Source organism: Falco naumanni, chromosome 5, assembly GCF_017639655.2.
Source record: "Falco naumanni isolate bFalNau1 chromosome 5, bFalNau1.pat, whole genome shotgun sequence".
Classification (NCBI taxonomy): Eukaryota; Metazoa; Chordata; class Aves; order Falconiformes; family Falconidae; genus Falco; species Falco naumanni.
The window spans coordinates 52,282,816-52,308,382 of record NC_054058.1 but is presented as its reverse complement, the minus strand read 5'-3'; the positions used below and the strand labels follow the sequence as shown (position 1 = coordinate 52,308,382).

The 25,567-nt window shown below is 39.7% G+C and overlaps 1 long non-coding RNA gene across 2 annotated transcripts in view; it reads right to left on the bottom strand.

Annotated features, from left to right (window-relative positions):
* The window catches only part of LOC121089009, a 49,206-nt gene that overhangs the window by 9,471 nt on the left and 14,168 nt on the right, over positions 1-25,567 (bottom strand). Inside the window, exons 3-5 of one of the 2 annotated variants that reach the window (XR_005828100.1) lie at positions 23,102-23,174; positions 7,358-7,462; positions 5,976-6,149 (exon numbers count right to left, since the gene is read on the bottom strand). This is a non-coding gene — a long non-coding RNA (uncharacterized LOC121089009). The remainder of the gene's footprint in view (positions 1-5,975; positions 6,150-7,357; positions 7,463-23,101; positions 23,175-25,567) is intronic. The other variant, XR_005828101.1, reaches the window with a different exon arrangement.

Here is a 25,567-nt window from a genome sequence, read left to right as displayed (position 1 = left end):
GTAATAAATCTTAAAACAGACTAATATATCTGCTGTTCAAGATGGAGCACTGTTGTAGAAAAAGGTACAAAATATTTTATTCATAAGTCTAGCAAACTGGGAACTCAATCCCGTTGACTGCACTGACCTACTTTTCATGAATACCTGATATCACACAGCCATGCTGGTTGTCTCAAAACTGATAGTACAACAGGTGAACATGCCTTTCTGGCCATGAGTAGTGAGCTAATGCACGGGTTTTAGCTCCAGTATTTTCTTCTTTGTGGTTTATTTGAACTCAGTGCAGTAAGAGAATGATTTTTCCTTTATTTTTAGTATCTGGTTTTGGTCAGACTTGCTGGCTTGGTACTTGCTGAATGTAAAACCCCTTTACCATAGAGTATTAAAATTATGTTTCTGCCTTTCTTGCAGTCTGAAATTGTAGCTAGCTTAGCATCACTACAAATAATTAAAAAAATACGCATGCTTGTTCACTGTGTTATAAAACCATGTCCTGTCCATGATATATTCTTTCTGTGGCAGAAATCATTTATTGCAATTCAATATCCTGAAGTGGAAATTTCCAATCAATTAAGTCTTTTTAATATTAATTTATGGATACTCATATCACTGCAACTTATTTGAAACCTTTTACAAAATGGAATTTGATATTCTGCAGATCTTTGTGTAAAAGATGAAACTGAATTTGGCATTCCTCTCCATTTTTTTCCCTTCTTCTAAGAGGTTTTTTCTGTATGTTTATTCCTCACTGAAACATAGCACTCTCCGTTTTTTTTTTAATAGCAGCATGCTATGTGTTACATGCGCTAATGAATTGGCATTTATAAAGCAGAATGTATACCGTATCTAAGATGACTGCTGTGAAAATGCCTGAGTTGCTGCGCTCTCTAAATAGAGCACAATTATGGCATACGGTTGGAGTGCTTTTATCTGTAGTGCCACTGCTGGAAATTTAACTGTGTATGTGACCTGAATATTTAGAGCTCAGTGGAAAATTCCATAAATGTAGTGTAGCTTCAGAGCACCTAACAGCTGTTACAAATATTACACCTATTATACATCATTGCCAAATGATACATATGAAGCCCCTCTTCCATCCTGAGTGTATTCTGTCACTTGTATTGATGCAGTATTTGAAAAACGCAATGACTCTAGGTGTTAAGTAGCTTGCATAATAATTCAGTGGTAGTTTTCCCTGTCTGTATATTCATACTCCTCCCTGGCTGTGCACATTAATGTTCGAACCTGAAAAGGCAGGTAGAAACTATGTCATACGTAGACTATGCTTACTGTGTGCTTCTGTTTGCTTTGTTTGATATACATGCTAAAAGCCACTGCCTAGCTGAGCAAACATAAAAAGGGAGGGAGCAGCTCTTCACACTTTTAGAAGGTTTCTTATTATAGTGGGACAGAACAGAGGTGTAATATATCCATGGATGCTCACTTTCACTATAACTTTCTACAGGAATACACTAATTCCTTAGAGCATTGTTGTTGTATGAACTATGGAAAAAAACAAATAAGAGAGTTTATAAGAGCAAAAGAGAGAGCTTGCAAAACATCATGTTTAAAAAAGCATAGCAGTTCAACCAAGATTAGACAAGCTACTGGCTGCCTTCCTAATCAATCATTCTTCCTGCCTCCTTCCTAGAGCTTGGTTCCTCCTGCTTTCATACTGTTGGAACATGTTAAAACACTCTTTGCTGTAGAGAGGAGAAAAGTGTTAAACATGGTGCATCCAACAGCCTTTGGTAACCTGCTGCTGTAGCACTGTGGTGTGTAAAGAGACAGAGGAGAAGAAAAGTGTTAAGTTGACATCCACCTGGTGCTTGTGAGTGCCAGGCCCAATCTCAGTAACACAAGAGGTATCAAAGTTCACACAGAAGTAATGGCAGTGTGCCCACCCAAAACCAAGCATTGTGTGGCAAAGTAACTCCTCTGTGGAGAGGACCCAGAAAAGTTACAAATTACAACCCTTTTCCTGCAGCTCGGCAGGACCAACACTGCCCACACCAGTCCTGACAGTACTTGACTAGCTTGACTTCGTGGTCTTCCACAGGCACCACCATCTCTCAAAGCCATCCGTTCCAGCTCTCCCCTATCTTTGCCCTTATAAATTTTTTTTCACTCCTTATGTCTAACTCGAGTCTTTCTTGCTGTAGTACATGCCCACTACTTGTCCTAAAGCAGCAGAAACAGAGAACAGATTGTTCCCTTCCTCACTGCAGCCCTGCCTCTGCACATTGCTCCTCACTGTAATCCGCACATTGCTCCTCACTGTAATCCGCACATTGCTCCTCACTGTAATCCCTCATTAGTATTAATAAGAATAATTTCCTCAATCTATGCAATGGCAAAAAGAGGAGATTGCATGTGAGGCTTTGTCAGTAAAAACAGGATACAGAGAGAAGAGCTAACCAGCTGTCCAAATCAGGGTAATGGGAATCTCCCCCTGACAATTTACACAGCAGTCAGCATACTGAGACACGTGGGAACAGAGCTAAGATTAATCCTTGTTCCCATGAGAATGTTGCAACTCATGAGGTTTCCCACAAGGAAACAGTCTTTGAGCACTTCTCAGCATTGGGAGCATGGTTACAGGAGACCTTTCTGAGGCTCAGCTTTTGGGAAGGCATTTATGCAGGCCAGATACCTTACAAGCACTGGCAAGTGAACACTTTTAGGAAGATCTTTTTCAGTCAAATCCTGTTAAACTAATAGGAGGTCAAGCCAAACTAATATTTAAAATAGGTAATGAAAATTATTTTATTTATTGGTTCACAGTTTAGTACTGCAGCCGCCTCAGATTACAATACAGTTGCATCAGATAATCATTGAAGCCTCTGCTCTATTTTCCTTATCCCTGGCTGCTTCTGAATAATGCAGAGGCATCAGAGCAGGTTAATGTCATTGACTGTCTCTGTTCTTGTAGCACACTTCTCTAGGTTGTTCTTGTAGCACACCAAATTCTCTAATTGACCACAAATGTCAAGTCCCATTTCAAGGATCAAAGTCACACCAAAGGTACGTGTAGAGAGCACCGTGCCCCACAGCCACGTCAAAATAGTGTAGTCACATCCAAGCACCTTGTGGAGAACTAGTAATTCAGCCAAAGGTGAATTTGACCTAAAAAATGCTTAATTGGCAGAAGATGTAAATTTTTTTAGTACTAAATGAGAAAAATGTTTGGGGATATGACAGGGATGTTTAACCAAGATTATTTTGAAAAAAAAAAAAAAATCACAGTTTTTAATATAGCAAAGACTCTCTAGCACTGAAGACCCAAAATACCCCTGACCCCCCAGGTATGATTTGTAATCTACCCTCATGCTCTCAGTAGCTTTCTCAGTTCTCATGGAGTGAATTACACGATGTCATTAAAACTAAAACCACTCGTGCAACTTGCTGAAACTGCATGTAATTAAAATGGAGTGGAAATGTCTTCATGCAGGAACTTACTTAATGTCATCCCTGCTTCAGGAGGGAACAGTATGTTCACGTACTGCTAGAGAGGAGTAATCACCCTCTCCACAGAGTGCTGCTGGTGGATCTGCTTCTTCCCATTGCTCACACCACCCCTGGGATCCACAGGGAAGGAACCTGAGTGCGCTGTGGTAGTGCGCGCCCAGAGAAACCTCCCTTGCATAAGCGAAGCTGATAACTCCATGCCCTGCAGCACACCAGGTACATACAAACCTCTCAAGGGGGGGCTCATGGGCATCTGGAAATCTGTCCAGTCCCCTGTGGTCTCAGGGGTGTAGAGAGCTTGGGCCAGGTCCCAGCATGGGCCTGGGAAGGAAGCATGGTGCCAGCCACAGCTCTGGGCTAATGAAAACCTCAGTGATTTCCAAGAGATTATTTGTACTCACTGGGATTGTAATTTAAAGGCCCAGATCTCTTCCAGTCCAAAGCAATTAGCATAATCTGTCACCTACTTATTTCTAATTCACAGTAGTAAAGTCACCTTAAGAAAGTTTTCTAAATTTTGCTACTACTACTTTTACATAATAATAATTCTGAGACTGACTGTACTTGTTAACCTAATTCATATGCAAAAATGTTAAATATTTTCAGTGTCAGGCATATTATTCTCTTTTTATCACACTAAGTTAACTGAGAATTTGAATACAATTCCTACTCCTACAGTGCAAAGCATGTTGGAATTTGCAGGCTTTTTGGGATTAATGTTTTGGCTTTACCTTCCATTTTTGACCTAAACTTTTTTCAATGTTTTACCCTGTTGGTATCCTTTCTCCTGAGGGAACCCTACCAACTTTAGCCAGCGCCACTGGAAGTCATTATAGAATCATAGAATCGTGGAATTATTTGGCTTGGAAGGGACCTTTGAATATCATCTAGTCCACCCTCCCTGCACCAGTCAGAGACATCTTCTGCTACACCAGGTTTCTCAAAGCCCCATCCAACCTGGCCTTGAACACTTCAAGTTATGGGGCATCCACGACTTCTCTGGGCAACTTGTTCCATTCATGGGACAGGGAATGAAGCACTTTACAAGGAAAAAAAAAAGTAATGACAAGAATAATAGTTGTGGAGAAAAGTTTGGAAAATGGAAACTATAGTGGACTGAAATACCACAGCACAGATCAAAATTATTCAAATGTTATTTTAAAGCCTCCCTAATTTTAAAACCAACCTAAAATTTTTGCATCACTCTGACTCATGATACTTAACATAGAGAACAAATCCTAAAACTGGGAATATTTGTGTGCTTAATTCCAATGCCTTGAAAAGAGCACGCAGTTGAGAGCTGCCATAGCTGTATTTGGATCAGTACATGTGACCACTTCATTTACGTGAAGGATTTACCTTTCTTTTGGGAGTGGAAACATAAAGTGTTGTCATGTGCTGTGCTAATGGGATAAATCAGGGATTTCTACAGAACCTCCCATGTTTATCTTCTCCCTGATGTCTGTTATACTGATGACCTTAACACAAAGACAATCTTGTTATCTAAAACTGCTTTCTGCCATACGCTTGTTTGGGCTGAGTTAGAAGGGAGGATGACTGGCACGAGCAGAAAGAGTCAAAGTACCCTGACAATACAAAGCACGTTACTGTTGATCCAGCCCAGCTCAGCAATGACTCCATGGCCATGACAGCTGTTTAATAACCTGTATGAAAGCACCTGGTGTCTCCCAGCAGGTCTTTCTTGCAGGAACCCAGTGACACTGAGTGGTGACACCTGCCCAGGTGACACAGAGTGATACCCATGCTCAAAGCCAGGCTGGCAGCTGACACTTCTTGGACTGGCGCTGCTGGGTCCGCGACTCGCAGCAGGCAAGGAGGATGAAGACACAGTGCCCTCGTACTGTTGTCATAACCCCTTCATCCTGTGTTAGCAGCCGGCTATGCCAGCTGTGGATTAGGGCACCAGCATTTTAGGGGCTCCTGTAGAAATAGTAACAGAAAAGTGATCTCTGCCCTAAAGAGCTTTCAGGCTAAATACTCACCCTGTACGCAGACAGCTTCACCCCTTAGGCCAGCTATCTCAAGCCCTTTCCCCACTTAAAAGCATCGACAGTCATTTGAAAGGATAAAAATTCAGTTCGATCTTTGTTGTCAGCTGCCTATTTCATGTCTTCAACTCCCACAGGAGAATAGCTGTTGACCTATGGAGGTTTTACTGTATCTTGTGATTTCTATTAATGCTACTTTGTGTCAAATAAAACATAGAATCGAGAGAGCAAAAGGCACAGAGGCAGCAATTCCCTGCCCTGTGTTTCATGCAGGTGTTAAGAACAAACAGCAGATGTCAGCACTAATCCAGAACTTGAATGCTCACATGGACTTTAATCAGACCTCGCTTTACTGTCCCCAAAACGCATACGCTCAGACTGTGAAGAAACTCATCAAAAGCTCTGCTTGGAAACACAGATGTATTTCTATTTAAAAAACCTTAGCAAATTTGAAGTATCACTTCCACATGAGTACTCCTAGCTAGCAAGGGACCACACCTGTATGGATAGGTTTTTGCTGCATGCTGGACTACCTGACGATACGGGAATAGAACAGCATCCTCCCTGCCTGGTCACCACCACTCTGAGGTCAATGGGTGCTAGATTCCTTCCGGAGGACATGCAGCATACATTAACATGCTGCTTTCCAAGCCCTGGAAAAAAATTCAGCTCCTGAAAAAGACCAAAAAGAAAATTAAGAATGTGCCATGACTGCTTGGACATTTCCTGCCGGCACAAAGCACAATGAAATTCCTTAGGGTTTTGACCGCTGTCACAGCTATTAGACAGCCAAGAACACACTACTCGTGATAGAGCCCAAGATCCCTCTTTCCAGTATCTGTGGTGGGATCTTTTAAATCCTGCAGCATTCTGATGTCTGCAGCAAATCATCCTCAGTAAAACTGCTCCACACAGGAATATTTCAGCCAGGATTTCTCCCAAAATAGAAACAATTTTTATACCAATACATAGGAATATGTGGTTTTATTCTGAAGCATATCCCATCAAAACCAAAAAATGGCAAGCTTAATGGCTTTATTATCTCCAACTATAGCTTGGTCTCCAAGGTTCTTTACCAACAGTTCCTTTACTGACATTGAATGGAAGAGGACAAGTATACTCAGGGTCAATTATGGAAGTAAAAATAGCTTGGCTATTTAAAATCTTATTAGTTCTGGTTACAAAACCAAACTGACATCTGTTTACATTATGAACTTAGAAGACTCAGATAGTTCCTCCTGAGCTGAGAGCCAAGCCTTAGCCTGAACAAACTGGCAAGATGCCCAGAGCCACCTTCAGTTTTTAGCAAACACCACCACCAGATTACACCCAACTGCCACCTCTGTCATTCCACGATCTTTGCTCCCTGAACTCCTTTGCTCTATGCTATTTTTGAAAAAAAAAAAAAAAAAAAAAAGCAAAAAAAAAAAAAAGCTGGTTTTATTAACTAGTAAAACAATTTACTTTGATTCATCTTCTCTGACCAGAAGAACATAAAAGGTCATCAGTCTTAACTTCTCTGTCAGCACAGAGATGTCAAACCAGAATTAAGTGGTGGAAAAATTGTTGAGGGAGAAAGCGGTTAAAAATCAAGACAAACAAAGGTAACGAATCCCCTTTCTCAAAAGAGGGGAAAAGAAATACTGCTGAGCTGCCTTGCTGCTACTGGCTGATCCTCTGTCAGTTAGAAACTTCAATTTCTCATGCAGAATTAGAGACATTATGATACCTGAGAAGAGCTACATGCTTTTCATGAATGCAGAGAAACATTAGGAAAGAAAACAAATTCTCACGTGAATTAACAGTGCTTTGATCTCCACCTTTTATAATAACAAAGAAAATCACCCTTTACACCATACAGCTGAAATCAGTTGCATCACCTTTTCATTGCAGGATACTCCAGTGCAGGATTACAGTTCTCTCCTGCCTTTACCTGTGCACTGCTCTCCCAAGGTGTTTTCTCTCATCCTAAATAGTGGCTGGCTCTTTTCCAACAGAAGAAAAGAAGAAGACTGAATTTCCTACCCATTTCAACACTTTTTTCATGCATGCCAGATGCTCTTATGCATAACCCCAAGGGATACGATGAGCTCTATATCACATTCTGAAGATGAGGAAATTCCGGTGGCTCCACAAGTAAAGTGAAATCATACGATCTGTCTACCATAAATATCCCATATCTAGACTTCAGATATAAAAAGTATTAACAAAACCACTTCAGCTGTTCTGTGTTACCACTCCAGCAATGACAGAATGAGAGCTGGATTGAAGTATATTGGCTCTATAACTGGTGCAATTCTTTACTCTTTGAAATCCCTGCCAGCCAGAAGAAACTTTCGACAGCAGATAGGTGACCCTTTGCTTAGCTCAGAGACAGGTGGGATTAGCTCCCAACTGAGCACAGCATAACAGCCTGACAGCACATACACAGAGGTGAGCTTCATGTCAGATTGAATTTTTTGTAAAAACTAACAGGTGAGTAAAAAAAAAAGGCTTTTAGCCACTGAAGATGTCTAGGAATCTGAAAGCCACTGAGGACAACAAAACAAATGCATAGTATGTAGAGGGTACTGTCTTGCAGCATATCCTGATATCCAAAGACATTTCTTTTCCCTATCCATCAGTACCTTTTCTACCCTATCTGGACAAGACTTCAGTCAGCCCTTTCTCATCAGACATTTACCTCATTCAGACACTGGGGAAACAAATACACTGCATCATATGTCAGCTGGAGGGGGGCGGGAGGAGCGGGGGGCAGCATTAAAATAGGGGCAGAGGTGCTTATTTTCCAAGTAGTGATGGATTGTATCCCAAGCCATTTTGACCTCTCCAGTCATTTCACGTGAAGGCAAGCAGCAGCCAGAAGCTAAACCCTGCGGAGCACTTCCACCTGATGCCCCTTCCTCTGGGACCTCCCAGGGAAAAGAGGACAGATGTTCTTGGGCAACCAGTGGCCACTGGGTCCTTCAAACGAAGAGATCTCAAAGTCTACCAGGTGTTGCTGATAGTTCTCAATGAATATAAATGAATATAAATATGCCAATGAAAACATAATCCCACTGGAATATAACAGGGGAATCACCTAATTTATTGAATGCAAACTTTGATTAAATCTCAGTTTACTGTTTGCTTCCTGAAGTTGTTTCGGGCTACTAAAAAGTACTTCTCGGTATACAGATATACACAAGCGTTCTGGGTAACGTCTAAAGGGACCTTTCAAAAAACAGAGAGTTTATGAATGTAAAGCTGTATTTTGTGTGCAAACAAGTGAGACTGGTCAAAATTTTTTGAGTACTTCTATAAATAAGGCCATTCATGAAATGCTGAGCAAATTGGAAGTAGGTGGTTCTCTCAGCAATGTTGTCCTACTCTTTCTTAAAAGGAGCTTCTGACCATTCAGTAGCTCCTTTGTGTGCCTTTTATTCTTATCTGTCATCCCATCTATCACAAGACCCTCTATATCTTTAAATATTACCTCTCATCTGACCACTCTAGTCTAAAAGTAGATAAAATAATTATGTCACATAAATATATGCCACACGGCAGTGAGGGTGCATGAGAATGCAGGCACATGCAGTCACATGACTTCATACTGAAAAAGATGCACCCTCCATCTGCTTGCAGGGATACTGTAATTTCTTGCCTGTCACTTTACAGGAGCAGTTTATCAGAAAAACACATTGACAAGATTGTGCAAACCAACCTTCTTTGATATGAACACATATTTTTGGATTTTCAGGATTTGTCTGGTTTTAAATATCAACAGTGGAGCATTTAACAGAGGAATCCTTAAGCAGTCCTTTCAGAAAATCAGAATTTAGCTCATTCATCTGTTTGGAGGCATGAACTGCTAAAGACAATAGTGCATTCTATCTAGTAAAGACTTTCATCATATCACACTCTGTCACAGTATTATCACTTAGACTGCTTTTTAATAACAGATTGCTGCAAAGCTATGAGCAGTTCTTTAATGTTTTGTTTTATCCTTACCAGCTGCCCACTTATTCAATGCTTATCTAAAGACAGATTGATCCATTTCCTCCCAACTATCACTATGGAAAAATTCAGAATAGTACCTGCAAGCTTCAAACACATTCAAGAATTTATTTTCATGTCCTCCCTACAAAAAGACAGCTATTATTGTCCCTATCCTTGTACTTGGAGAATTAATTCATTGAAGGACTGAAATCAGATTTACTCTAAATGCCTATTTAGGTGCCTATTTTAAGAAAATGAGGGTGTGAATGTTACGGCTCTAAGCACTGCTTTTGTAATAATCCCAAGTCAAGCTCTTTGGATTTCTCTCCTCTTGGGCCTGTGAAGAGCCATCCTTTGCTGCAAGTTGTCACTGCTTCAACAGATTTTGTTCAGATCTTCTATGCCCTTCGACTCCTTTTACAATGACTTATACCCAGCCATCAGAATAAGCCTTTGGGGCAGTAAGGGATTGGGGTTTGGACTGATCACAGCTCAGTAGAGAGCCAGATAAGTAGACATCTGAACTCAAACTTCTCATTCCTTTTCAAGTTATTACAACAAAAAAAAACAAAAAACCAGCCGTCGCCTCCATCAATACTTGGACTTACTTAATTTTGAAGGAAGCTTGGTTTTGACAGGCAGAGTAAGTTTGAGAGTTACTTACAGGGAAGCTCACTCCATTTCTGGACCCCAAGTGCTCTCAGAAAAGGGGTAGGTGCTGAATTAGCCTGCATAGAAAATTATGGGTGCACCCAGGAAGAGGGCTATTGACATCCAAACATCCAAACCATACAGGAGGCTCCTACTGAAATTGAAAGTCCCTAAGACTGGGTGAAGAATCTGAACCATGTTCTGCATGTAGACAGTCCCACTTCCGTCTCTTACGTCCTGAATTGGACTTAATCATGCATCTTGAAGCACATTCACAGTGCTTTTTATTAAAGGATTGTCTATAATTATGTTCCCTTTAAACGTGGAAAGTTTTTTTTGTTTATTTAAGATATCAGAAAACATTGAAAGGTATCTTCCTTGTCATTCCTTCATTAAGCAATACCTTGAACTTTAATAGTATCTTCAGTGCAAGTGTTATGCGAATGGAAACTGTAGAATCTGTCTTATGGGGAATTCCAAATTTTTTTTTTCCAAACAACAGGAGTTGTTGAAGTATTAAAAACAAACATTGATTCAGTTCAGAAACAAAAAATATTTTGTTGGATTGACTCAGAAACTAATCATAAACCACAAAACCCAGCAACTTTGGAAATTACAGTTTGAAAACCTGATGCTCCCCTTTCCTGGCCAGCCCATATGTTTTGCAGTTCTCCTTCAGCCATGTGACTCACGCAATGCCCTGTGCAGCTTGGTCAGAGTAGAACACCTCCTGCTTCTTTTGAAAAGGGCCTGAGCTTCAGATCAGGAGCTTGAGCTGCAGCTGCCACACACCATTGAAACCATCAAAGAAAACTAGCACTAGTATAACAAATAGAATTAGTCTGCCTCAGGTTTATCAGCGGAAACTCTTTCAGTAACTTTTATCTTGAGTGAGAAAAAAAACAGTGGGAAAAGAACAGGTTTTGCTAAGTACCCATTTTGAAAAAAAATTTGCAGATACTTCTAATTATGAGCATCAGTGAACTCCACACAAGTCAAAAGTTTTGTCATCAGAAGAGAGTATTATGCTCATCGTTTTGACCTCTGATACATGAGCAAATCATCCAGTGATTCCTGTCCTGAGATCAGAAATTTGTAGGTAGCTGGAGTGAGTGGTTTAGGAAGCCCACAGCACTGTTCTGAACACGTGATGTCCTCTATCCAACCCAGCTTGCATTAGCCGCCTACCTCAAGCTCTTGCCTTTTGAGCAAAGGTGTTCTCTCTAAGGAAAGCAACCTTAGACCTGAAACACTGTGGAAATATCCACCTATTTGACCACAGAAGAAGCCCTTGGACACCAAATTTCACACCTCAGCTGAGTAATCAGAGTTAGGAGTATCAAAACTGAGTGTAAGTGATAGTGAATTTATCCCATGCTTAGCAACCTGCTAACAATTCCTTATGGTCTTGGTAACAACTTTACAAACACCAATAAAATATTTCATGTTTTCCATGCAAGGGAGGAGTGGGACTCTTGGCAAGAGTCACATAATAAGGCAGGGTTAGAGCAGAGTACTTTGCTCCCAAGACTAACTGTCTTCCCTTTGTGCATTTCTAATGTACTTCTTGCCCTGTGCATTTTAATGTGCTTATTATTTACCCCATCTCCTGCTGACTTCTCTGTTCTTTAATCCCTCTGCTTCAGTCTTGCTCTGATACTCTCAGCTGCATCTCTGCCCTACTGCTGCATATTTTATGGTGTACCTTTTTTTTTTTTTTTTTTAATAATTCTCTCCCTGTGTGCCCCGTTCTCAGTACCTCACAGAGCTTTCTTCCTCCTAGCGCCTTGTTTTCCCCTCCATCCTGCTATGCCCTGTTTTGGTCCATATATTCATATGTATTCTACGACAACTTTGTGCAGACCGTCTTCCAGACCATCATCTGGATCTTTCTGGCACAGCAAGGTTAGCTGACACGATCTCAGCAGAGACAGTTGTAATGCCGGGACAAGCCCTCCATGTCTCACAAACTGCTTGTTTTGCTCACTCAGAAACAGCAGGAGCTGGTTTATTCCCAGGAGCTGACAGAGGATCCCTCTCGCACACAGGAGTGATGTGTCCCCTGTAAAATTCAGTCTGAAGCCACAGGTGGTGCTCTGACAGCAGTTCTTAGGCAGTCAGCAGCAACAGCTGCCAATCTTGGATGCTTGACCACTCCTGAAATATGCCAAAGAGCTTCTCCCTTTTCACCAAGCTCTCTGCAGGGAGCCTGGTTATGTCATCCCCCTCCCCTAGGTCTGATGGAACCACTGCACCTGTACTGTTATGCATCAACAGCAAAACCAGAAAATCTTGGTACACTACTTAGCTTATCAGATGGGCCAACCTCATCCCAGTCATTAACATGTCCAAGTTTTCCTTTCTACTTACAAGTGCATACTTCTGATTCTTACGAAAAAATACAAAACTTTGCAGAAGATCACTAATCCATACCATGCACGGGTCTGATGCAGTACACCTAAATTCTGCTGAAGTTAAGACACAGGACCAACACTGCTTTAGATTAGAGGGATTTAGATAAAAAAAACCAGCCTGGCTTGGCCAGAAACTGTGCTCAGCTCTGCCATCTCCTACTTCTGCACCAAAACATGCAGCGAGAGACCAACAACCTGCAAGCCATTCCCCATGAACCTGAAGTCCCCATCACAACCATCCCTGTCTTTTTCACACTAGGTAGCCAGTGCCACCATTTGTCCAAAAAATGCAAAACAAACCATGAAGACCTATGAGAGCGGTATTATCTCCAGGTCTCCTCTACCTACTGACCGAGCTGGGGAGTAGCCTGTGGCTGAGAGCACTCCCCACTCCTGCCCTGCAGCCAGCTGAGGCCGTAGGGCTGATGCAGATGCTCAGTGTCACAATGTCCCTGTGTGTGTGCTGAGGCTGTCCCTCACAAGGGAAGAGATGGGATCACAGCTCTCAACTCACTGCCACTTCCCTGCCTTGGGACCTGGGAGACAGTCTCAACACCACAACCACGCTTTTGTAATGAATAATACATTGACTTGCTGTTTTTTACTTTTTGTGCATGATGGCCACAGAATTGGTCCATAGCCTCAGAAATGCTGGAAGATGTTATAACTTGGCTATCATGTTACTTCTGATATTAATTCTGATTCTTCTGTCACATTCTGCTGAAACAGGCAAAACTACCCCTCAGTTACTGATGCAGTATATCCCATACCAGTAATGTAGGTACTACTTTAGTGCTTAGTTATAGAGGAAATTAAACATAATGAAAAAAACCCAACTATTGTAAGTACTCAGACAGAGAAAACAAGAATATTTAATGTATATGCTTCCCCAGAAATAACAGCAACACATATATTTCAAATATAGTCAGAATATAAGCAAGAACTCAAGGGGACACTGCTTCCAGCTGTGCTTATGCTTTGCATGAATGATTATTTAAATATTTTAATGTTTCTAATTTTTTGCATACCTTTCTGTTTGTTTCATGACATTCAGGAGAGAGGATTTGTACCCATTTTAAGACACTTTGAAAAGCAAGAATACTGGCCTACAAATTCTTGGAAAGAACTCAGCTGTGCCATGTACAAAGGAACAGCTTTGATGTATTCGAGGAAGTGCTCCTGCTGATCAGGCATTTTACAGTTTGTTTCTGTCCAAACTGAGCTGCTCATGCTGATTCATTAGCAAAGGATCTGTTCTTTGCCAGATCACACTTGCCTATGCCAAGCTACTTTAGCCAGGCACTACCAGTTCCTGTACATGGCATGTGCATAACCTCTCCCACATGGTCATGTACTAAATCCAGTGGCAAAGAAATACTGGGAATAGTTTTGCCTTTAAAAAAGATAACTTGAATGTATGGAAACATTTGCTAGAGTTGTACCAAATTCCAAAGGTTTTTAGAAACCAAAACTGCGGTTGCATCGTAAACATACGCCATAAATTATGTTTGATTAAGCAACATAAAAATGTCTGTTTCTGCACCAAAAATGCAATGTGTTTTGGTCAGATGCAAAGCTCTCTTTGTGCTAAATGAAGAATATACCTAATGTGAAACTCCTGGCTCCTTTTCCATTGTTTTGTGACACCTCTGACTGCCATCCTCAATCTTCACTAGGCCCACCAGCAGCACCTGCCCACTGTTTCCAAAAGCTTCTATTCCACTTAAGAGTTTTCACCTCTCCCCCCACTTTTGGGTGAAGGAGGTGATGCCTGTGGGGCCATCTTTAACACACGTGAGATTTTCCTATTTTGTAGAAGGTTATCCTTCTACTGTAGCTGGACCCTGAAACAGAGAAACTGAATCTCCACTTAACTTCTGTGTTTCTGAACTTTAAAATATACCATCACGGTTCAGATTTCCTGCTAGCTGCCCTGCTGGCTACATATGAGATTTACTTTATCTATAACAATAGCTTATTTTCTAATTGTCTTACCAATTCAATGTTTTAAGTATTTCTTAAAAAATGAGATGTAAGCACATCTACAAAAGGAAGGGAACCTATTCTCTCTGAGAGTATCACTGGTGTTACAGAAGAATTATAAAATACCTTGGCCTTTAAAAGATTTATCTTGCAGGAATTGCAAGTGAGAGTTGGACCACTGATCAGAGCGATGGGGAACCTCCAGAGAGAGATGGCATAACTCCCAGTGAGCCAGAGCCCCGGAGCTGCACTGAGCAGCGTTCCCAGGGCTCTGCTGCCTGCAGCAAGGGGCTAGCTTCCAGCTGCAGCAACTGTTCCTGAATATGAATCTGTCCCCTTTCTTGCTGCCTTTGGGCTGTTTAAACTAGCATCTTTTTCCTCAGCGTCAGAGTGGGATAACAACATTTTGGAGGAAAAATATTGAGTGCTGAGTATTTCCTGATAGTTTGAACTAGGAAGTGTTAAAACCTCTTTGGTATAAAAAGATGGTAGGAACACAGGACATTCATGTTGATCTATACTATTTACACCAAACTGGCTTTTGCTTTTTTATCTGGTTTAACCAGGAGGCTCTCATTAAATCATCTCAGTTCACTACATGCCTTTTTTGCACCTCTGTAATTAACTGTTCCTGCGCAGGCAAGCTGGATGAGACCACATATGAGAGGGCGCAGAAGTCCATGTTCAGTTTCTTCCAAGCCAATGGAATAAACCAGACACATCTGAAATTAATTTTCTGTCTGTCTCCCAAGACTAAGAGCTTTTCTTGGTCTAGTGTTTGTTTTCAAAATTGTGTTAAATTATCCTCTTAAATGTGTGCATAAGATAGATGCATGCTTCAGTATCTTGGTGATACAGGACTGCTTGACGTAGGGGCAAGGTGATATTTAGCCAAGCATTAGAGACATGTGAGGAGCTGATGTCTGCCTCTAACCCTGTGATTTACCATGGCAAACGAGCTGAAAAGGACACATGACTCTGTAGTTTGGCACTTAGTCTGAAAGGAACAGATTTTGAATTCCTGTTCTGACTCCCAGCACCATTTCTGCATTCTGCTTTAAACTATCATTAGCTAAAATAAAGAAACAAGTTATGGGAAGGGAAATTTAAGTCAGGGTAGGTCCTCTGTCCCCCAGGACATGGAAGGTCTCCCATGCATCCTTGCTTCTGGGAAGCCTATGAGCCTAACGGGCAATAAGGCTCAATGCAAGGAGACAAGTGAGACCATAAAAAGGAGTAGCTGTCAATGCTCAGCCCGTGGTATCTAAAGGCCAAATATGATGACACGGAGAGCCTCTACACTTGATTTCTTTTGCAAAGTTAATGATAGCTGAGTTTTCCAAAACCTGTCGTTTGCTTTAAATGTTTCTAAGTAGACTCAAGGCAAAAGCAGACACTTTTCAGGACAATCCAGGCTTGACTCCCTCCTTCTCAGCATCTACATAGAGAAACTATAGTATTTCAAGTCTATTTGTATGTGGCAACACAATACTGTACTATTTGTTCAATTAATTACTTAATGCAGATAAGCTCAAGATAATATCCTCAGCAAAATTTACAAGGTCTTCTGGAGGTGGACCTCAGTTTGCTGTTCACATGTTGTGAACAAAATGAAAGCTGTGTGGGTGCATTTAATGGACATTGCTCAAGCTTGATAGTTAATTATCTTGGGCCACACAGCTGCTGCTGGACTCATGGCATGAGCAAAGCAAGGGAATATCTGCCTGCAGAAGACCACTTAGACATATGCTCATATTTATTGCTTTCTGTTAAAAAATCATTGGCTTCATAACTTACATTAATAGAAATTTGAAAAATGTATCCTTTATATGAACAAAGGAAGCTCTGTAAGCTCATCTGGCCGCAGGGCTAAACATACTTACTGAATTATTATCTTCTCCATCAGGTTATACGGATTTTCTAAAAATAGCTCCATTGCAAATTCTGAAAGTTTAAGAATTTATCTGAGCCACAAAAGAGAGTGGATTTAGCAAGCTAAAGAAAGAAGGAGCATAATGAAAGACAGCTTGACTAAAGGGCAAGTCACTTTTTGAGGAATACAAACAGAAAATTTGAAATAGCTGATATAATTTAAAAACAGATGGGGCACAAAACTTTAAAACCATATTGCACCCTTTCTACCTCATGACTCGATGTTAAGAAGTAAGTGTACCTCGCAAATGCTAACTGATTACAAAACAGGATCTAGATAAGATGTTAAGTAATTTCAAGTAGTTACAATGCAAGCAACATGCATAACCCATCAGTGGCAGTATGTATCCCATTTGCTAAAGCTCCTTCTTCCTCTTCTTGTGGGCACCCTGATGCCCACACCCCTTACAGAAAGGCACAGGAGTCCAAAAGATAAAACTAATGCTGATCCATATATATGCTAGTGAGCATGGGGGGAGAATTGAAAAGAACAACACATTTAACATTTCCTCAGCAGAACCTGTTTGGCACCTGGCACTTTAAACCTGAAAGTATGAAGCTATTGTACAGGTACTTGAAAGAAGTAAATTCCTTTGTTATATCATTTTGAAATCAGTGGCTTTATAACACACCAACGTTTTGCAGCAGTTAAGTCACAGCCATGAGGTCCCTAAGGAACTAAGTTACCAGGTCTCCATATTTGCATTTTTCTGGCACTTTACAGTGTTGGGCCTTGAAATGCTGTCTATGCTGTTTTATCTGCTGTGAAGTTGGCAGCTTGCATTTGCTCACTCACATTTCTTTCCTTTTGGAAATGTGGCTGAAGTTTAAGGTCCTTTAAAGGTCCCTTCCAACCCAAACCAGTCTATGATTCTATGATTTCTTCATAGCAACAGCCACATGCAGAATATTTTGAACACATTTTATGGTAAGGAATAAAGAATGAATTTTTTTTCCAATGAAACAAAATGTTTTATGTGGAAACACTTCATAAGTTTCAACTTTAATCAGCATTAGAATTCTGCTTATATCTCGTTGAAGTCTCTTTTAAGTGACAGCAATTGATATTTTCTCTGCAATTTCAGATGTCAACAACATACAGTTTTTAAAATAATCACTGATAAAATGGGATCTTAAAAAGTGATGAGAAAATAATTTTTAAACAAACTAGTAAATTATAAAAAAATCACAAACTGCAAATAAACTAATTTCACTAATTACACTGCAAGCAATAAAGACTTTACATAGATCTATAAAGAAATAAATCTACTTTGGTAAAATTTTGCATGTGTTGAGTCAGGTTTCAGGTAACTTTTCTTTTTCTTATGCAACTTATAATGTAACACTTTAGCATAATGAGAAATTGGAACTTTCTTGAAATATCCTCAATTCCTTCGATGTCAGCTTCTAATTTCCTTTTCCTATAGGGTATATCCTTAATGCTATTTTACATATTTTATATTAATGATAAAATATATATTATTATGTATTATATATTAAAATAATAAAAATATATTTTAAAAGTTGGCATTATTTGTACTATACCATGCCCCTGATGCAAGAAAGTGCTAATCAAGTATATCTTTACATACTTTCCCAAACACAGATATTTTTGAACTGCAAGCTAAAATCTGAACTCCACATATAAATTGAATGTTTAATTTCTTTTCAGACTCAATGCCTGAATCAGCTTTCTCAGCTCCAAAATCCTGAAGGTTTCTTTAACTGCAATAAGTAGGAATAATTACAAGTTAACTGTTTTAAGTATTTTAATTTCTTCCCACTCTGAACATCATTATTTCAACATTGACAGGCAAAAGAGTTGATCTCATATTTCACAATAAAATAAAGCCTGAATAACCATGGTCAAGGTAACTGTTGCTTAGTAATTTAACAGATGTGTCTCTGGATTTTAAAATTCAGTATCAGTCATAAATTGTAACAAAACTTTTATTAACCCTTTGGTCAACGGCTATGAGTTAATAACAGCCACAAGGCAGGGCAGGTATTAAGTCCATGAGGTCATGTCCTTTGCTTCTGAACCTGTTTGCATTTTGTTCTTTAGCAAGCCAAGGCAGATTGGTTGCAATGAAGCTTGTACCAGGCTCAACTCAGAGAAAGCAAAAGTAGAAATAGTTTTAAAATCTCACTAAATAGATTCCTTTTTTCCCTACCTGGTAGATGGAGACTCTGGCCTTCTAGTGCTTTCTGCATAGCATAGTCTGTGGCAATTCAGCTGGACTAGATATTGGCATTGTGTGGTACCATTTCATTCTCAAGTTATTTAACCCTTCCTTGACATTGCTGTAACAATGGTCAATTTTTTAAATTACTTGTTTCAAAGTAAAAAGTTGCAGTAATTTGCTTTGTCATTTTCTAATACTGCTTTTTGCTGGGTATTTTTAGGCTCAAAGTGTTTGCCAAACCGGACCTCAGCTTAAGATTAGTTTCACCTCATCTCATAAGGCATCTTCTAATTGTGCTGGATTAAATACTGATTTGTCTGTGGACTCAGAGGAGGACTACAATCTCCCTTAAGAGCTGTAGGCTGCTTCCCAGAAGTGAAAACAGCTAGAAAGCCACACCAGGGGTTACATCTAACCTTTCCTTCTCCTGTGCTTCATCCCCTGTGTTGTATTTCCAGAGCTGTCCATGACGGGGAGAACATGGACATGCCATGCTGTTGAAAACTGAGTTTTGAAAAGAAACAAATGAAAAGCCTACTAAACCAATAATGAATTTGGGCTCTCTTTTTACTTACATTCCTTATGGACTGCACTTCAGGCAGAACTAGCCAGTCCCAGCCCCCACTAACATCAGGCTGTCCCATACTTCCCACTATTGATCTGTGATGTAAGTGCCTTATAACCTTGCCCAGTTTTATTTGGGCTGGATTTTTTCCATGATGGATAACAAGATAAGGCAAACACTTTATATGCCTACACATAACTTCCATGTTTCAACTGCTAATTAATGTTCAATATTGAGAAAAAATACAACCTGAGCTTTGGCAGTGGCTTCTTGAGGCAGAGGAGCTACCTTCCAGAGCTGGCCAAACAAAAACTTCTGAAAAAATCTTAGTGAGCATAGCAACAGAGAAGGCAGAAAGATCATTAAAGATTACGCATACTCGTAAAAGGGACAGAACCTGAGAATTCATTGGCAATCTTGATTCTTGCATTTCTATATCCTTCGAGTACTTGAACTCACAGCCTTAAAATTCTGTTAAGGGAGGCCTCTGTGTGTAGCTTGGTATGTGTATTTCAGTATTAATTAGAATCTTTAAAGAGAGATCAAGAATATAAGGCTGCAGAACTTAAGAAATATCAGCAGTAAGTGGATTATATAAAAGTTGTATGAGCAAAACAAGCAAAATGATTCTGCTCATTTAATTGCCTTAGTTTCAGAAAGGCTTAATTGTGAAATAGGTTGTGCAAAATAAGATTCTTGCTTAATCTCACAGCCTTTTCACTAGAAATAAGTATTAAACATATACAAAATAATATTGCTTAGTTAAAATATGGTACAACAAATCTTTCCCTAGAAAAAATAGACTTGTGCTGAGTCCAGCCACTAATTAGCCCAATTATAAGCAACAACAAATAATTTCACTTTTAATCATGAAGTCCTGCAAAGACTCCATTTTACTTTGTGAAGAAATGCTTTTAACTTGAAGTGTTTACTACTGCATTTCCCCTAAATATAACTCAACTCAAATTTAGTTCTTGCTTAGACTTTGTAATACTCCATTTGTATTAGAGCTAGTTTAACAATGGTTAAAATATGAAATACAGCATTATTACTATTGGCATTTGAAATTTTAGAATAACATTTGTATATTCATATATATGTGTGTGTATTTGAAGAAAGATAATGCTCTGATAATGTTCTGAACTTTCTGGGGTTTGTTCTGATTCTTTCTATACTCACCTCCAGTTCCTGCCAGTGCCAGTACACTGGTGACACAGCGAATCTTTGTTCAACCTGGAACAGGAATGTTACATTCTTGTTTTCACTTCATGATTTTTATCTGAGCTTCTACCTGTTTTTAAACTCTAATTTATAAAACAAAAAATGTAATAAAGCATAGTAGGTGGCAAGATAAGTAGCTGAGACAGATGAGAAAAGTAGACATAACCTGTTTAGACTCTGTTTATGCTTTTGGTACTCAATTCTTGCCAGAGAGTTTCCAATTTATTTGCAAAATCTACGTAACTTTTAGAGGGGTGGGGTGGGGGCTAGGTGGTTGAGTTTGGGGGTTTGTCCATTATAAAATGCTGGTCACCCAAATCTGAGAATTGTTTTTAGATAACGTTGCCCAATTTTCCTCTGATTTATTTCCCATGCTCATACAGAAGCTAGAAATACTTCATTCTCTTTAGATTGCTGTTTTCTGGAAGGTCACTATAATTGCCTTCCCTTGATTTGTAACACCAATAACGTTGTCATTTATCTTATGGCTTTCCACCTACTCACTGAAGGAAGCATTAATAATTATGGTAGAGATTTTAACAGAGGTTCAGCAGACCTGCCTCCCTACACCAGGGTCTCCCCAGCCGCATCTCACTGGCTAGCACAGCTCCCCAGAACACACCAGCGCATTGCAAAAACCACAAAAGCAGTAAAGCCCCTTCTCAGGTCTCCAGTTCAGACCAGTTTAGGTGCTTGACACAGTCTTCTGGTAATATATGAAGGGGAGTTTGCTGGCTAGGGACCTTTGGCAAGGGTGCCTGAGACATTCAGGAGTCTGAGTATTGACACAAGTGGGGGTTTTTGCTGTCCTATTAGCATGTCTGTCCTTTAATAACATTTTATATTACTTCTCAAATGAGTCTCAAGTTTGCAACAGGTCATATCTTCAACACACTAGAATAACTAGAAACTAGAATAAATTAACAGATACTTCTTACTCTATTCTAGACTAAGATTAAAATCTCCTGGTTTTAAACCACAGTCATCAGTCTTTTGATATGACATTGTTCCAGACCATTTAATGTGGATAGTTCCTTCAGAAAGCAATATTTCTGAATGCTTAACAAAACATTCCTGGAACAAGGAGTCATTCCGCATTTCACCCTTCCAGCCTCAGAAATCAACTGTGCTTGCTGCATGTGTGTTTTATTTTATTTGGCTCATTGTTTCCCTTAGTTTAGAGATCAAAAAGTGAATCTTTACTGTAAAAATAAGGCCTGTGTAGGTCAGGAGGAAAAAAAGGGGAGAGAATAGGGAACATTTCATTGTATATGGGTTGTATCTAACAGCTTTTTTAACAGTGTTCTTCAGATGTTTTGCATTAAAACTTAATATAAAGAATGCTGAATGAGTGCCAAAATCAACGGCATTGTTGGATACATGTTATCACTGCACCCAAGTTCTGATTTATTCTGACATAGAATTGCTTGCCTGCAATTAAAGGTTCATTATTCTACCCTAAGACATAAGTAAACACTGATAATAAGGATTTAAATTATCATAATGGTTTGTATAAATTCTATGATCAATTTTTATTCTCCTAGTTTTATGCTTCTAACAGCTATTATACAGTCATATTAATATTGATAATTGCCACAGGCATACATTAAATACTCTATTTTTGTCTCATCCCAGTAGCAGCTTGAACTACATACAGGCTGTCTTCCACACTCTGCTCCACCATTCTCTTCCTGCAATTTTTCTCTGGTTCTGTCTACCCATGTCTTTTCCTTTGCCCACTAAGTCATGCCACCTTCTCACTTGTCCTCTAGGTAACATATTTTTGCAGAGAAAAACACAAGTGTGCTGAACGGAAGGACTGAGGACAGAAAGAAGAAAGGGAGCCAAGAGACTCCTGAAGAAAAAATGCACGCTGATTTTCCAAGTGCAAGGGTGATGACATAGCCACTGGAACACATTTTTCCATTTGGGCTCTGACCGAGGAGGAAGGTTTGAGCAAAAAAAAAGTGGTAGCTTTTTATGTGGAATGGGTGTAACGAAACCATGCTTTCCTGAAAATAAAGTGCCAAAAGACTTAAACTCTTCCTATTGACTTGGTTTTATGCAATTTTGTATTTTAAAGAAATAAACACAAAAGTAAACCTGGAAATACTACTCAAATTAGCAAAGTGTAATAGCTATTTACCCAATTAAGAAATCATGAGGCAGAAAATGCCAAAGGTTGCAAGCATAGCCTTTATTCAATGAATCTTTTTTTTAGCCATAGCTATTGGTTATTTGGTCAAAATAAACGATGCAGTTCCCTACCTCATGTTTACTGAGCTAGCTGCACAGCTCAAGCAGAAGCCACATGTCACACCTGTTCAGAAAGGGTCCCCTCCCACTGCACTGCCTGGAGCAGTAGCCCAGCTTTGTCCACGGGACAGGTCAACATTTTCTGTACTGACATGCCAGTCTCTTACTGAAGCAACAGAATATAGGACTTTATGGAGTTTAATATATATGTATAAAATTGAGAATTCAATATAGAATATAGGACTTAACCTACTCTTTGTTAGCTGTTAAACATCACAATGTGATTGTGAGTAGGGATTGTCACAATGGTCACACTTACAGGTGCCATCCTTGCAAAAAATGTTCTTCAGTGTCGAGAGATCACTCCACAAATCTCAGCATTTCTTAGATGCAGTTTGCTGTTTGCAATATGTATTCATACTGATTAAAAACACTTACCCCATCTAGATTATATAACCATGGAATATGGAGCAGTAATTCAGTATGTATTGCCTGTCTCCCCAAAGTGCACCTGTGTGACAGACATAGTGTTTTAATTGCCAAATCAAGATCTGAGAAGTCAAGAAGTGCCATAAATGGTTTGTCCATGTGTCCTTTATTCTGTCATTCTGCACGTTCTCAGGTACATAATAGTATGCATTATTTAATGAAATGAGAACACACTTATTTGTCCTTGGGAAAAGTGTACATTTACAAGTAATGAAAGCAAAATATGTAATTCTTATTAAGAATCCCATTAATTTCTGAATGCAATTTGTATTTATAGCTGTTTTCTTTTTAAAGTTGACCTAATTAATTATGGTAATCCAGTAGTATTGCTCTGTCTTCACTCTGACATTAAAAAAAAAGCTCCTCATGTTAAAAGAAACTTCTTAATTTTATTTTTCTCCTTGGGAATACATATGGTTTGGACTAGATCATAATTGGATATTTGTGAGTCTCTGTTAATTTGCCTTGTTGGTGGCCTTGAGGGGAAAAGAGGGATTTAATCAAATGATTTAACATTATCTAAGCAAGAATTAAATAGCCATGTTTATAGTAATTTTATAAGCACTTCGGTTAACCCCAGTGAGACCACTCATCTGAATGAAATGAATAGGGTTAAGCTTTCTGATTGCTAACTAGTTTGTGTGATGTCAAAATGGATGTCCATGCAGTCTGAATATTAAAAATTGAGCTAAAGACAGAATTTTGATTCTGAGGATCATTCTTCTCATTTAAACAACCAACAACTCATAAAATGCAAAGGTTGCTTCTGATAATGTAATCTAGCAGTCCATCCAATTTAAAAAGACATTTGTCTGCTAACTAGTATGTGCATTCTAGCACTTTGACCCAAAGGATGTCTTTTCATTACAATTATACGGTACCTAACACACAGCGTGGTAAGCTCAAGGCACTCAGCAGCAGTAGCTTTGTCATTAATCATGGAAAGAGATAAATGGCAATTGAACCAATTGGAGCAGCAAGACCTGGGACAGGGTACAGCAGAATTCACTAAACCCTGAAAATTCCAAACTAAACTCAGACTTTGTCCTTTATTCATCGGATATCACAAGTTCTTGCAACAGATTTTACATAACCTGGAGCAGATGCTGTAATACATAAACAAATTGTGTGGAGCCAGGAGGAAAAAAGAGTTGATGTCTTAACTGTGAATGTCTTTACTTCCGTGCATTTGGGTTTACTCCTAAAATAGAATTACCTTTTTGGTGGTGGCTGGTGAGAAATCAGAGCTTTACAGAAATTCACTGTCACAGATATGTTTTCTACTATGTGCAGGCAGATGTTTATCCCTTAGGCAGAAAGTGCGTACTCAAATTGCCGTGATTATTAAAATGAAGTCTCAATCACATACTTGCAGAAGTAGCCTACAAAACTGCATTTTAAAATAAAAAATAAAAAATGAAGTGCATCATACCAGCCAAAGCAAGCACAAGACTTTTTTCTGCTAGAACAAATTCTGCATGAATCTCTGGTTTGTTTGGAACCTGTTTTAATCTGCTTTTGTAATTGTCTTCCTTTCCTCTTAGTCTACATGTCAGTTCATATCCAGTGGGCTAAATTACAGTTAAGATCAAAAATCAGCTTCCACTAAATTTGTTTCCTTAAACCCAAGGAGTGCAGAGAATCACATTTCACAGGGGACATGCCAGCAGAAGGAACTGTAAAGGCCAGCACACATTGCCCACAGATCAGTGTTTCTTCTCCTGTTAAATCTGCCTTGTTAGAAAGTGCATATAGCTGTTCAGCTTTGCTTCTCAAGGCTTGTCAGGCTCTCCAGAAGGATTGCACAGCACTGGACAACCAGCTCAGTGCTCTCAGAGGGAATGGTAGCACATGGGCTCACAGGGGACAGCCAGCAGGAGAAGAGGGCAGTGCTGGGCAGCTGACAATCCAGGCATCAGCAGCTCACCATGAACTTCGCACGGTCATTTTCCTGCCTTCTGCGTAACTCCTTAAGAACCAACAGAACCTTAGCCAGCCAAATACTTCCCAAAGTTTGAATTTGTGATTTTGTGATCCACAGCCTGAAAGAGCTCCAGGGACAGCAGTCTGTTAGGCACCATTACCTTTTCTCTACCCTGTTTAATAAATGAGAAATAAACCACAGTAAATTACAGAATTAAGCAGCTGAACATGGGTTCTGCCAAGAGTACCGAGACTCGCTGCAGCCAGGGAAGGGGGTGTCACACGCACCATTGGATACAATTCTGCCTTTGCCTGGCCTCACATGCTACCATCTTCCTGAGAGTATCACTCGCCTGTCAAGTGCCCCAGTCCTCCTGGTTGGCAATGGGAATAATTGCAGCCTCTGAAAACTACTACAGCAGTCCCTGTTTGCATCTTTTTGGACTGTTGTCAGGCACTGCCTTCCCTGTGCTCTGCCCATGTCTCTGCCCT